This window comes from Glycine soja, chromosome 18 (assembly GCF_004193775.1).
Source record: "Glycine soja cultivar W05 chromosome 18, ASM419377v2, whole genome shotgun sequence".
Lineage (NCBI taxonomy): Eukaryota > Viridiplantae > Streptophyta > Magnoliopsida > Fabales > Fabaceae > Glycine > Glycine soja.
This window is the reverse complement of record NC_041019.1, coordinates 10,190,136-10,205,294: the sequence shown is the minus strand read 5'-3', so window position 1 is coordinate 10,205,294 and position 15,159 is coordinate 10,190,136. Positions and strand designations below refer to the sequence as shown.

The 15,159-nt window shown below is 35.7% G+C and overlaps 1 pseudogene across 1 annotated transcript; it reads right to left on the bottom strand.

Annotated features, from left to right (window-relative positions):
- Window positions 1-1,707: 1,707 nt before the first annotated feature.
- Window positions 1,708-13,465, bottom strand: LOC114396299 (annotated as a pseudogene). Its single transcript, XR_003663275.1, has 4 exons — window positions 13,270-13,465; window positions 12,435-12,473; window positions 2,315-3,530; window positions 1,708-2,154 (listed from the first exon to the last, which is right to left on the bottom strand). The product of XR_003663275.1 is annotated as an uncharacterized LOC114396299 (transcript).
- Between the last annotated feature and the right edge of the window lie 1,694 nt (window positions 13,466-15,159).

The following is a 15,159-nucleotide window of genomic DNA, read 5'->3' as shown; positions in this document are numbered from 1 at the left end:
ATTCTCATGTTGGCTCTTGACCGCCCAACATTCTGTTCCGTACAAAATCGCCGGTCTTACCGCAGTCCGATAAAACTTTCCCTTTAGCTTGATCGGTACCTTTGCATCACATAACACCCCCGATGCTTTTCTCCATTTCATCCATCCTGCTTGAATGCGATGATTCACATCCCCGTCAATTTCCCCATCATCCTGTATTACAGACCCAAGATATTTAAACCGTGTGACTTGAGGGATAATATGGTCTCCTATTTTCACCTCTGAGTTAGAAACCCTCCTTCTTTTGTTGAACTTACATTCCATATACTCCGATTTGCTTCTACTTAGGCGAAAACCATGTGTTTCTAGAGCTCGTCTCCAAGTTTCCAACCTCTCATTCAGCTCCTCCCTCGACTCTCCAAGGAGGACTATGTCATCTGCAAAAAGCATGCATCTCGGCGCTATCTCTTGGATTTGTTCCGTGAGGACATCCCGAATTAAGGTAAAAAGGTAGGGGCTAAGGGTTGACCCTTGATGTAAACCAATTGTGATGGGAAAATCGTCTGACTCTTCACCCTGTGTCCTAACACTAGTCGATACCCTATCATACATATCTTGGATAGCTCGAATATATGCAACCCTAACCCCTTTCTTCTCTAGAGCTTTCCACAAAATCTCTCTAGGCACTCTATCATACGCTTTCTCCAAGTCAATAAAAATCAAGTGCAAGTCTTGTTGGGCCATGCGATATTGCTCCATCACCCGCCGTAATAAATAAATCGCTTCCATGGTCGACCTTCCCGGCATGAAACCAAATTGATTCTCAGTAACTTGAGTCTCCTTTCTTAATCTCCGTTCGATCACTCTTTCCCATAATTTCATGGTATGACTCATGAGCTTGATTCCCCTATAATTTGCACAATTTTGTATATCCCCCTTGTTCTTATAGATTGGCACTAACGTGCTTCTCCTCCATTCCTCCGGCATGCGTTTTGACCTCATAATTTCGTTAAAGAGTTCGGTGAGCCACTCAAGACCTCTATCTCCAAGAGTTTTCCACACTTCAATAGGTATGTTGTCTGGCCCCACCGCCTTACCATTACTCATTCTTTTCAACGCTTCCTTTACTTCCTGTTTCTGAATCCGACGATAGTACTTATAGTTCCGGTCCTCTTCTCTTGTGTCTAGACTGCTAGAGTCATATCCATATCCATCATTAAATAAGTTGTGGAAATACGCCTTCCACCTTTCCTTGATATCTTTTTCATGCACTAAGGTGTTTTAAAATTAATTATAAAAAAAATCAAATTTTATTTCAAAGCCAAAAACCAATAACTTGCGACCACCCCAACCGAGCCATGTAAAAAGACTATCTTCTATAAATTGAGATGAATGAACCAAAGTGGAGATCAAATGGACTTCTCAGTGAGAACTTCAAATGTTTTTAATTTTTTATTCTCAGATAAATCCTTGCTAGGAGACAATCCTATTTGAGATGCTGTGAGACACTAAATATGAACATCCTTTTCAATAATAATTCAAACCTTGGTTCGCCACATTGGGTAAAAAGGGTAAATTAAACTTCTGGAATTCTCTATACATACGTCCCATGGACCTCAGGGAACAAAACAATCACAAATATATAATACTGTTTAAAATCAAAAACTAGATAAGCAGTAAATACAACAGTAAATAACAAATGTAACAATAGCACCACAAAGCACACAATGCAATTAACAGCCTGATAAAATGGATTGAAACATTAAATTAAAGTTTTGGATAATAATCGATTGCTAGGAAAGTAATTAACATCCGACTTGAAGGTATGGTCTATAATGTAAAAACATAAATATAACTATAACAAGCTACCTTTTCTCCACAAAACTCAATAAGGCTTGCAAGTTTAAAATTATTTAAGATCCTTGAGACTAGAACTAAAAACTAAATATTTCACCATGCCAGATAAATACCTACTTTATGACAGATAAATCTGCTGGCACAATAGCTTCTAATGATAAAAATTTATAAATCAGGCATTCAATGCTCAGAAAGGCTTTGTTGATTGAACGTTCCACCATCTTCAAGTCCAGTTCCTAAATTCCTTATATCATCCAACTTGTTTCCAGATCCTAGCTCTGCTGCTATGGTGGATGCCTGGTTCTCTGTTTTGTTATGCTGCAAAACCTTGTTAAATTATAGCACATTAATACATATATGTCATGGTTTAGGTACATAGCATACTAAAGGGTAACAAAGAGTGGGTTTCTTCCATCACCCCCAAATTCTCACCACTTACGTGACTAACAAATATAAATAAGTCAAAGCTTTATTTTACCTGCAAAAGCTCATTCACTCTGCCAGTTTCAGTATAGTCTGCAGGTTTGGGAGCAGATGTGGAGCTTTCCTGAGGTAGAGACTGTACAGCTTGAAGAGGCTTAATCAAGATGGGTTGATCCATCTCATTAACTTTGTCTTCCTGCCTACAGCTTGGATCCTTCACTACTGTATTGTCACCTGACTTACTGTTGTCAGTCTCGGTATCCATTGCATCTGACGGAGCTTGGATCCTCTTAACAACTTCAGTAACCAGTTGCTCAAAAGGCATGCCAGGCATTCTCATAGATTTAGCTTGATCTTCATTCAACACATTGGATGAAGATTGATTATGTGGTGAAACACCTTCACTTTGCACGCTGCTTGGCAATAAATTCTGGCTGGTTTGAGTGAGAGAGACGAGTGCATGGTTTCCATCTACAGGAATTTCTTTGGCAGCAATCACTCCGCTCCCTAGAGAAACTTGGGTCTTGACTTGTGATGGTTGATTAGAAACTGGCACTCCATTTGAAAAATTATTAGGCTGGAGCAGAACAGGCACCACATTACCTCTGGGTAGTTGATGAGTGATCTGGCCCATCACAGAAGGCACACTCTTTCCGGTAGAGGCAACTAAGTTACTAGAACTGACAGCTCCTCTAGGTACCTGAGGGACAGATGGTGAGCCATTCATTGCGAGAGTTTCAACTCTATGAACATTCACAGGCTGTTCATTCCTTTCCTTTGGGAGAGGAGTCTGAACCTGAGCAGCTCTTGAGGGGAAGGAAACTTCATTTCTTTGGATCATTGGAACACTTGGAGCAACATCATTATCAGGTGAAATAGGAACGTATCGTCCAGGCTTGAAGACTAGCCCCCTCAAAGTAGTATCAGAATCACCAACTCTAACGCTGAGCAAATATCCAGCATCAAATACAGCCTCGATTACACCGGAAACTACCTGGCCCACCAATTCATTATTTGAATGATTCTCTTGACCCCTTTGAAGCTGTTGATTTCCATTAACCCCTTCAAATCCAGGAGGTACTGGAGCTTGTTCCGCACGAACAGGATTCTGCCTTTTATTTTGACTAACTAGGATATAGGAACTCTCCTCTGAATCTGGCTTTGGGTATTTCCGTGGACGACCACGTTTGCGCTTCAAAGGCACCTCTCCTGAACCATCTGGAGTGTTATTTTGGTTTTGTTGGTCCATCTTATTTATGTTACTCCGGTGTCTACATAAGGGGACAAAAGTGTATAAGCTTAAAAAAAAAACAGACAGTATATAGCTTACTTGGAGTATATTTAAACTCAGCATGATAGAATTAATATTTTCTCAATAAGACAACAAGCAAGAAAATTTTTGAAGTCTGCTTGATAGTGATTAACCCACCTCCTCAAAACACTCACATCATAACACAATTTATGACAGAACTAGCAAATTGTTTACTGTTATTAAATACTACCTCCGGTCCTATATATAAGAAACAAAAGACAACATTTTCTTGGTGCTAATTATAAGAAACATAGGACTACTTTATTGATAAATTTCCTTTTTACCCCTAATGATTACTCTATTTTCCCCATGAAAGTGGGTGCATTTATTGAACTATTAACAAAACAAGACACATTCATTGGTTGAAAAATTATCTTTTATAAAATAATCATATCTTAAATCATTTAATGTCATGGGTAGTCTTGGAATAAAATTTAAATTTATGACAAACTAACCAATCTAACTACTTTTATTGGTTTTGATGAATTAGGTAATTGTTTTTTATATATAAGACCAGAGGTAGTATAATCTACGATTATTGCCAGACAATTTGGTGACAAACCTAAGTAACATGGTTGCTTGAGATGGTGTATATCACAATACAAGATATCTAATACAGCATAACTTCTTTCTAAATAGTTTCTTTTATAAACAAGAATTTAGAGTTGTTATTCCTGTTTGGATAAATTTCTCCATAAGCACTTCTAGGAGACAAAAGTAAGAAGGAAAAATGAAATGAACTTCTCCATAAACTAAAATTATTAGCTTAAGTATAAGCTAATTTGTAGAAGTGTTCATGTTAGCTTCTCTAAAAGATAATTTTTAATTTATGTATAAGCTAATTTTAGCTTATAGAGAAGCTTATTTTATTTTTCCTTCTTATTTTCTTCTTCTAAGGGGTCCTAAATCAGATCAAATGGAGTTTGGGTAGAGGCGACCAAATATTTTTCTGGGAGGATGCTTGGTTGAGTGATGGAAGAACCCTTAGAGATAAATATCCAGATTTGTATCAAATATCTTCTCACAAATCTGAGATAGTGGGGAACATGGGGTTTTTTGGTGATCAAGGCTGGCACTGGAAGTTCTCTTGGAGGAGAAACTTATTTGACTATGAGCTGGGAAGTGCATCAGATTTTATTGATCAGGTTTCAGTTTTAATTCCAAATGCAGCTATCAAGGACCAATGGGTGTGGGGTGCTGATCCAAAAAGGAGTTTTCACTACATCCTCTGCTTACCACTATATCAAAGGTGATCAACCAACAGCCTACAGTAGTCATGCTTTCAGTCAGTTGTGGGCAATAAAAGCTCCCCCGAGAGCTCTATCCTTTGCCTGGAGACTTCTATGGGATAGGTTACCAACCAAGGATAATCTATCTAGACGACATGTAGCTCTTGAAAGTGATCTTTGTACCTTCTGCCAAAGCCAAGTGGAATCGGCCTCTCATCTATTCTTCTCATGTAAGAAAATTATGCCATTGTGGTGGGAATTTAACTCTTGGGTCAAGGAAGCAAGAGTAGTGCATTGTAGGCCAGTGGACAACTTCACTCAGCATTCCTCGTTGACGGTTTCGAGGGCTACTAATAGGAAGTGGAAGATTTGGTGGGTAGCAGCCACAATGTCTATTTGGAATTAAAGGAATGATATGATCTTCAATCATCAACAGTTTGATTTATCAAAGTTGGTGGATAATGCTATTTTCCTCACCTGGACTTGGTTGAAGGGGTGGGAAAAGGACTTTGCTGTTCCTTTTCAACAATGGTCCTCATCTATGTCTTTAGCTTTCACCTAGGAGGGTTTGGTCAGATGGGGTTTTGTACACTTTTTGCTGGGGTGGTCTATGCAGCTTTTGTTTTTTAGCCTTTTTTATGGCTTTCTATGTACTTCCATAGTACCTCTGGTACTATCTTTTACAATATATGATATTTTGGCCGTTCAAAAAAAAAAAAAAGTGTTTATGGAGAAGTTTGTCCAAACAGACCCTAAATGCATAACTACAAAGCCATATTTCAAAAATATATAGTTAGTGTATCAAAGTTTCAAATTTTGAAATCTAAACTTAAAAGTTGGATAAAATATGTTTTTAGCCTCTATACTTTCATATCGTGCAATTTAATCCCTGAACATTGTAAAAAAATGCATTTTTAGTCCCTCTTCACAACCGAAGTTATAAAAGTGCAGAAATTGGGGAGTAAGCCCAGGGCCTAAAAACACTTTTATAAAGTTCAAGGACTAAATTGCACGATATGAAAATTCAAGGACTAAACAAGATTCAACAAAACTATAGGAACTGAAAACATATTTTACCCTTGAAAGTTTGTACATTTGTTCCAAAACTGTTGCTACACAAGAAAGAAAAAGAGCAGTGAAAGTCAAAGAGTCTAGAGGTTTTATATTTTTCATCAAGAGTCGCTTGGTATGGAGATTGGACAACAGACAAAATTTATGTTGATTTATCCTCTTATTAGCAGGAATTGAAAGAAAAAAGGAGCAAATTATATTAAATGAAACTCATCATAAACTAATTAAAAGTAAAAAACGAAGAAGTGATTGCAAAAAGTAAATTGAAAAATACCTTAATAGGGATTAGCTCATATAACTTGTACGACTAAACAAGCCAAGCATAAACGGCAGATCTTAATGTACAAAATCTAACAACATGACAATAAAGAATCCAAAGTAGAAAAAGAATGTAACGTAATAAGAATGGATGGCTAGTCAATTATCTTATACGTTGAAAAATTATAGAGAGAAGAGTGATGAAGACAGAGAGAATGAGACAATGTAAATGGGATGTAAGATGAAATGTATGTTTCCTCTAGCCCGCTGATGTATTTATACTCAAGGAAAGGGGATAAGATGAGGGATATATTTTCTTTTATACATTCATTTTTTATCTTATCTTGTTTCATGAAAGGAGAGGGTTGTGTTAGGCTTTCGACGGCCAACGTAAAACTTTGTCGAATCTCTATGACATGGATCAATTACGTAATAATGTGAATGCTAGGTCGTTGCCCGGAAGCAACGCACTGTATGGCTCGAGTACAGTGTCAAAAGAGCAAGGGCCGCTGCATCGCCGCCCGGATGTAGTGAAAAGTAAGCAAGGGTTCCCACATTTTCGTGAACGGGTGTGGGTAAAGAAGCTAGTTCATGACAGGAGGATTCGCTTTGGTACATGGAATATAGGCACACTTACTGGAAAATCTATGGAAATAGTGGATGTTATGGTGAGGAGGAAGATCAATTTTATGTGCCTACAAGAAACTAAGTGGACAGGTGAAAAAGCGAAAGAATTAGACAACTCGGGATTTAAGCTGTGGTATACGGGAAAAATCAGATTAAGAAATGGGGTAGGGATTATTGTGGACAAGGAGTGGAAGAAGGATGTCGTAGATGTAAGAAGAGTAGGAGATCGTATCATAGCCTTAAAATTGGTAGTGGGACAGGACACCTTTAATGTTATTAGTGGGTACGCACCTCAGGTTGGGTTAGCAGAACACTTTAAGGTAAAATTTTGGGAGGATCTAGAAGGGGTACTTCAGGATATACCCCAAGGAGAGAAAGTTTTCCTAGGAGGGGATCTCAATGGACATGTAGGTAGCGTGGCTAGAGGTTTTGAGGGGGTGCATGGGGGTTTTGGCCTAGGGGAGATGAATGGGGAGGGTAAATCCATCTTGGAGTTTTCGGAGGCTTTGGATCTTTCTATAGCCAATACATGGTTTAAGAAAAGAGCGGAACATCTTATCACTTACAAAAGTGGAGGGACATGTTCTCAGATAGATTTCTTCCTTATCAGGAAGTCTGATAGGAAGTATTGCTTGAACTGTAAAGTTATCCCGGGAGAGAGCTTGACTACCCAACATAGAGTTTTGGTCATAGATGTAAGAATTAGAGATAGGGCAAAGAGAAGAAGTCCTATGGTAGCACCAAGGATCAAATGGTGGCACTTGAAGGGTGAGAAACAAGGAATTTTCCAACAAAAGATATGGGAGGGATGGTGTGGACAATCACAAGGAAGTGCAAATGATATGTGGAACAAGATGTCCCAAGAGATTATTAAAGTGGCTAAAGAGACGTTGGGTGAATCTAGAGGTTTTGGACCTAGGGGTAAAGAATCGTGGTGGTGGAATGAAAGTGTTCAGAGCAAAGTTAGAGTAAAAAAGGAGTGTTTCAAGGAGTGGTCTAGGTGTAGAAATTCTGAAACTTGGGATAAGTATAAGATAGCTAGAAATGAAACCAAAAAGGCGGTGAGTGAGGCAAGAGCCCAAGCTTTTGACGGACTATACCTAGCTCTAGGAACCAGGGACGGAGAAAGATCTATATATAGGCTTGCTAAGGGTAGAGAGAGGAAGACTAGAGATTTGGATCAAGTAAAGTGTGTTAAGGATGAAGAAGGCAAAGTCTTAGTGCATGAAAAAGATATCAAGGAAAGGTGGAAGGCGTATTTCCACAACTTATTTAATGATGGATATGGATATGACTCTAGCAGTCTAGACACAAGAGAAGAGGACCGGAACTATAAGTACTATCGTCGGATTCAGAAACAGGAAGTAAAGGAAGCGTTGAAAAGAATGAGTAACGGTAAGGCGGTGGGGCCAGACAACATACCTATTGAAGTGTGGAAAACTCTTGGAGATAGAGGTCTTGAGTGGCTCACCAAACTCTTTAATGAAATTATGAGGTCAAAACGCATGCCGGAGGAATGGAGGAGAAGCACGTTAGTGCCAATCTATAAGAACAAGGGGGATATACAAAATTGTGCAAATTATAGGGGAATCAAGCTCATGAGTCATACCATGAAATTATGGGAAAGAGTGATCGAACGGAGATTAAGAAAGGAGACTCAAGTTACTGAGAATCAATTTGGTTTCATGCCGGGAAGGTCGACCATGGAAGCGATCTATTTATTACGGCGGGTGATGAAGCAATATCACATGGACCAACAAGACTTGCACTTGATTTTTATTGACTTGGAGAAAGCGTATGATAGAGTGCCTAGAGAGATTTTGTGGAAAGCTCTAGAGAAGAAAGGGGTTAGGGTTGCATATATTCGAGCTATCCAAGATATGTATGATAGGGTATCGACTAGTGTTAGGACACAGGGTGGAGAGTCAGACGATTTTCCCATCACAATTGGTTTGCATCAAGGGTCAACCCTTAGCCCCTACCTTTTTACCTTAATTCTGGATGTCCTCACGGAACAAATCCAAGAGATAGCGCCGAGATGCATGCTTTTTGCAGATGACATAGTCCTCCTTGGAGAGTCGAGGGAGGAGTTGAATGAGAGGTTGGAAACTTGGAGACGAGCTCTAGAAACACATGGTTTTCGCCTAAGCAGAAGCAAATCGGAGTATATGGAATGTAAGTTCAACAAAAGAAGGAGGGTTTCTAACTCAGAGGTGAAAATAGGAGACCATATTATCCCTCAAGTCACACGGTTTAAATATCTTGGGTCTGTAATACAGGATGATGGAGAAATTGAAGGGGATGTGAATCATCGCATTCAAGCAGGATGGATGAAATGGAGAAAAGCATCGGGGGTGTTATGTGATGCAAAGGTACCGATCAAGCTAAAGGGAAAGTTTTATCGGACTGCGGTAAGACCGGCGATTTTGTACGGAACAGAATGTTGGGCGGTCAAGAGCCAACATGAGAATAAAGTAGGTGTAGCGGAGATGAGGATGTTGCGGTGGATGTGTGGTAAGACTCGACAGGATAAAATTAGAAACGAAGCTATTAGAGAGAGGGTTGGAGTAGCGCCTATTGTAGAGAAGATGGTGGAAAATAGACTTAGGTGGTTTGGGCATGTAGAGAGAAGACCGGTAGACTCTGTAGTGAGGAGAGTAGACCAGATGGAGAGAAGGCAAACAATTCGAGGCAGAGGAAGACCCAAAAAGACTATAAGAGAGGTTATCAAAAAGGATCTCGAACTTAATGATTTGGATAGAAGTATGGTACTTGATAGAACATTATGGCGGAAGTTGATCCATGTAGCCGACCCCACCTAGTGGGATAAGGCGTTGTTGTTGTTGTTTTGTTTCATACAACGACTTATCCAATGCCACATTATCATTTCCACAACCATATTTGATACTATTGTTGGCCCTTTACCATCTAGCATTTAGTACCATATAACCCCAATCATGACCATAACAATAGTCTTATCTCACTAGATGAGGTCCGCTACATGGATCACATGATGTCATTAGACCTGACCAAAACCAAATTTTCAGGAATATTATTCGGCATGAGATCCATTTTAATAATTTCCTCTAACGCTCTTCTTTGTCTCCCTCTATACTTGTTCATAGGGATAAAAATCATGCAATCTACTCCCTACATCGATGCCTCCAGTGGCCTTTTTTGCACATATCCAAAAAATATTATTAGAGCCTTACAATTGATGATTAGAATCATACAATCCAATGCAATTTGACTAACTATCAATTTGTATCAGAAGATACATCCCAAATGACTTTGAATCTTCCAATACATGAATATGAATGATATGAATGAATCATTGCAATTTCATGTCATCACATGATATGAATGAATCAGACAATTCACCAATTCTCATGAAAGAAATTGTAAAGTCATATAAGCTTAAATTGATAAGGTGAAAAGGAATTGAATAAGCACTTATGAATTTATCCTATTTGATTATTGCACTACTTTATTTGTCAATCATTCAATGCATGATCTCTATTTGGTTGATTCATTGTTTCAATTCCGTTCTTCCAAAATAGAGACTTCACAAACTCAGATATAACCAGCGTTATCAATGGAGGATGGCAAATCATGGCAGCCAACATTAAGAAAACTAAAAAAGAGGACGAGCCCTTAAAAACCATGAGGCCCATGTGAGCAAAAGCCAAGAATAAATAGATGGTTAACAAAACTAAATAAATGAAAAGAATAAGTGAAGAACTAAAAAAGTATTTTTTTAAAACAAAAAAAAAAATCACCGAAGAGAAGGTCATCGATGTACGGAGGTTGCCAAAGGACAAAGGTTGAGGGTGTACCACGGACAGAGGATGGCAAACGATGGACACCGTGGTCGCTTGGAGGAAGCTCATCATCCACCATGGCACCACTATTTGATAACACTAGATATAACTAATAATTTTGTTTTATGAGACTTAAGGTTAAGTTGTTTTATCTATTTCTAGTTTAAAACTATTACACTGAACACTATATGTATCATTTATATGATATATTTTAAGTTACTTTTCCTTGTCTATAAATCTTAACAATTCAATACTATGAGATTACATATATGATTATGATTCAGAAATTAACTTGGCAATTCACGGTTTGAATCTCAATTAGATAACCTTAGTCCAAACTACCTTTACCGATTTTCAAACATCTTTTCCATGATAGGTGTCACACCATATATCTCTTCATATACAATTAATCCTTTTCTTGTTTGTTCTTGTGGGGCATCTTAACATATTCATTTATGCTACTCCCACTCTTTTTTTCCTATTGTCCCTTTCAAACTCTAAATCCCCAAAAAAGGATTATAGCATTAAATTCATTTTGAACTTTGGTTACATGGAATTAAGTGGAGAGCTCATATCCATAGTTCATATAACATTTTATTTGCACTAATTTGAGTGAAGAGCTCATATCCATAGTTCACAATATATGATTATATGCTCCCTAACCACATGTAATTGGCCGCAAGCTATACCTAAATTTCAGAAGATCCACTCCTCATATAAAGTTTATAAAGATGCATCCATGATATTATCGGGAGTACTGTGACTAGGAATATTATTCCCATCCAATTTCTCCGATATCAAATGCGAAAAATCTTTTGCATTTGCAGTGGAAGAAGCAACGGTGACCAGTGTAGCTCTGTTCACCGGTATCGCAGTTTAACCAGTGTATGGGTGTTCACCGGCGGTGGTGGAGGAGGAGGATTAGAAGAGGAAGACATGAAAATATTATAGGATTCCTACCCTTTGAAATGGGAATAGAAAGAGGGGGAAACATGCAATCTAGATTCCTTGAAATAAATAATGTCTGAGAGAATATTTGTTTACATAATTGTACCAAACATGGGAATGTTACAGTCCTAGACTCACACTCCTGGGAATAAATTTGTATGACTTGAAACAAACACACTCAAAACTAACAGGGACTTTATGATTAATTTAAAACTAATTTTTCAAATGATAATATTGTAGCAGAAATTTATAATACATAATTGTTGAGCCACAACAAAGGATGGAAATATTCCAGATATTTTTTCCCCAGTAATTGAACCCATTAACAGTTAAAAATTTAGACAACTATACAGTTCTTAAACGTTATTTGAATCAGCATACCACTGACTAAACCCAAGACACCTATAAATTTTTTGTTTTCGTGTGTCAGACTGTGGAAACTACGAATAAAATAGCATAGAGCATCACACTAAAGCTTCATAGATGTACATGATAATATATTTAATTGAAGATAGATAGAATTCATATTTCAATAGTGAGTATGTTTCTAAACAAGGTTTTTAGCATAGACAGCCAAAATATGATAAACTAAAAATAAATAAAAAAATAGAGATCGGATTTTCTTAGGGAGTTTAATTTTTTTTTTAGAATGGATAAGACTGTCAAAATCCTATATTCAATTGTCAATCACTCAATCTCATAGAAGAGTTCCTTCCTATTTTGCCCAAAACTTAACAAAAAGACAAGCTTCAAGCAATAGAATAGGAAACAGTCAATTTTTACAAGAGCAAATCTGGCCTTAAAAAGGGATTGGGTATACAAAACATCCATATGCAAATCAAACTCAAAACACACAAATGGTAATTCATTAAAAAAATTGTAAAGGAGAAAAGTTTATGTTCATCAGACCTCTTTCAGTGTTGGAACCTTGGCAGCAAAAACGAACACCTGCAATAAAGTTTTAAAAAAAATCAGTAGAAAAAAAGGCTAAATCCCATAATCATGAAGAACAAGCAAATTAACACTAACACATACTCAAAAAAAAAAAAAACCCGCAACCACACCAAAGAATTGAATATTCCGATTAGAATAAACTATCAATCTCCACGTCAAAAAAAAAACTATCAATCTCATCACTAAAGTATTTCTCTCTCTCCTCAGTGGTCCCTAGAGTAAACAAATTATATAAGTAATCACAAATTAGTGCCCGGACGTTGAATAAATACATTACCGCAAGGACTAAATTGATGGATATTTAATAATTTAAGGACTACTTAAAGGACTATTTAGGAGGGAGGGTGATACTTGAAGGACCAAATTGATGGTTTGCCCATTCCAATAATAATCTGTATAGCAAAATCCAAGGACATATAACCTTTTTAAAAAAAAAATCCTTTTTCATTTCAATTTTTCCTTCCAGAAACCGATCAAAATTTCAACTCAGGAAAACAAAACCAAGAAAAAAAAAAAAAAGATGACTTTGTTTGATCAAAACTCCCCAAAGAAAAAAGCTCATTACCCTTTAATTTTTTTCATCCAAGGGTTTAAACCTCACCCTAAGGAAACAAAATGCAATTTTTTTCCATCCCCCATTTAAATTATTTTCTCTTCAATTTCCAAAATCAATCAAAGAAAAGTCCGTAACATGGGTTGCATCCGAAAAACAAGAAAAAGTGAAAAAACCAACATGCAAGAGCTAAATTAACAAAACTTAGAGACAGAAAAAGAAAGAGAAAGAGATTACAGTGTTGAGAACAACGAAGGTTGTGTTGAGATTCAGATTCAGAGACTTGAGATTCGATTTTACAGAAACACGCACGCACGAAGAAGAAGAATGAGGAAGTGAAAGCTATTTAGACGGAGAGAACGAGGTGGCGCAGTGTAAGAGAGTGCAATGTCACACACGAACTCACGCTCACGCACACGGAGTGCTACCGCATCAAGCTGTTATGAAATGTCTCGTAACGGTGCTGTGAGGATATGACACGTGTCCAATTGAGTGGGTCCAGTGACTGTGATTGTGAACGTGCTACAGGTGGCACTATGGACTGCTGACTTTCCTAGTCTGGTGTCATGGGTGATGAATTTGGCATTGTACTGATAATAATAAATGAAGAATATAGGCAATAAACTTTTTATTTAATATTTATAACGTTCAAAATAAAATCATATGCTTTCATATATCTTTTTATTTATTTTTTATTGAGATATATCATTATTATTATTAAATTAAATTTATTTAAAATTTTATTAATTTAATGAGATTCTTTGAATAAAAAGTAAATATCATATAATCTAATAAAATATATACAAATTTTACCGGATAAAAATATGACATTAATGCTTTTTTAAATTATTGTTTCAAGAGAGAATAAAAAAGAAAATGAAAGAAAATTTTCCTTTTTTGCAATTCAAAATAAATATATATGTTAACATCATTTTAATTTGAGTCTTGGTGACATATAAATTTAGGTCAAATTTTTTAAATTACTTTAAAGAAACAAAACTAAAAAATGAATATATCAAATTAAATACTTCTTTAAAATTTTGAAAATTTGTAACTGAAAACATTTTAAATACTTATTTAAATATATCACATTGAATTTAGGTCAAAATTTTGAGATAATTTATTAAATAAGTTATATAAAAAATTAAAAACTAATTAATGAAAAATTATATTTTAAGTCATTTAAAATTTAAATTTAATAAGAAATTTGTTTAACGATAATGATATTATTTTGATAATATTTTAAAATTCAATGATTATTAATATATTTAAAATTACATGCATAAGGGACAACCCCAGGCCTAGTCTCCTCTTGACTGAGATGTGGATTTAAATGTCAGATTATTTTAGACTTGAAGATTATATTAAATTATGTATACGTAGATTTGATGTTTTAAAATTTAAAGAAAAATATATTAATTAATGTCATTCTGATTTTTTATTTGTGGCACATTAATTTTTATAAATTAAAAAAAAATATTTTGGTATGGATTCCATACTAAAGTAATAAAGCTTTTACCATTTTCATGTTACAATTTTTTAAAACAATATTATCGCTATGACATATTGAATAATGCACTTGATTTGATTGGTATTGCATACTTTATATCAATAGTCACAAATATAATAATTAATAGAGTAAATTATATGATATTTTCTAAAGATCTCCAAAATTATATGATATTATAATAAAAATGTTTTTTAAAAGAATCTCTTGATACAATAGTAAATAACACAATTAGATATTTTAATTTATTAATATTTATTAAGTTGATCTATTTATTTTATGAAAATTTTATCTATTTAATAAATATTTATTAACTTTATTTATTTATTTCAATTGGTATTTTATTAAAAATTAGAAAGTTTAAGTATTAAAAATTGTTAGACAAGTGACCTTAATAACTTAAGAGAAGTGAATTAAGTTTTAAAATTTTTCACTAACAAACTTTAACCCCTTTTAAATGATAGGCTCAGAATGCAGAAGAAATGTGCAAGACAAAATTGATTGTAATAAAAATAATTGAGATGAGGTAAGAGAGAAATCCAAACTTAATTTATAATACTGGTTCAGCCACTTCCCGTTACTACGTATGGTCACTATTATATCTTTAACCTTTAAGACTT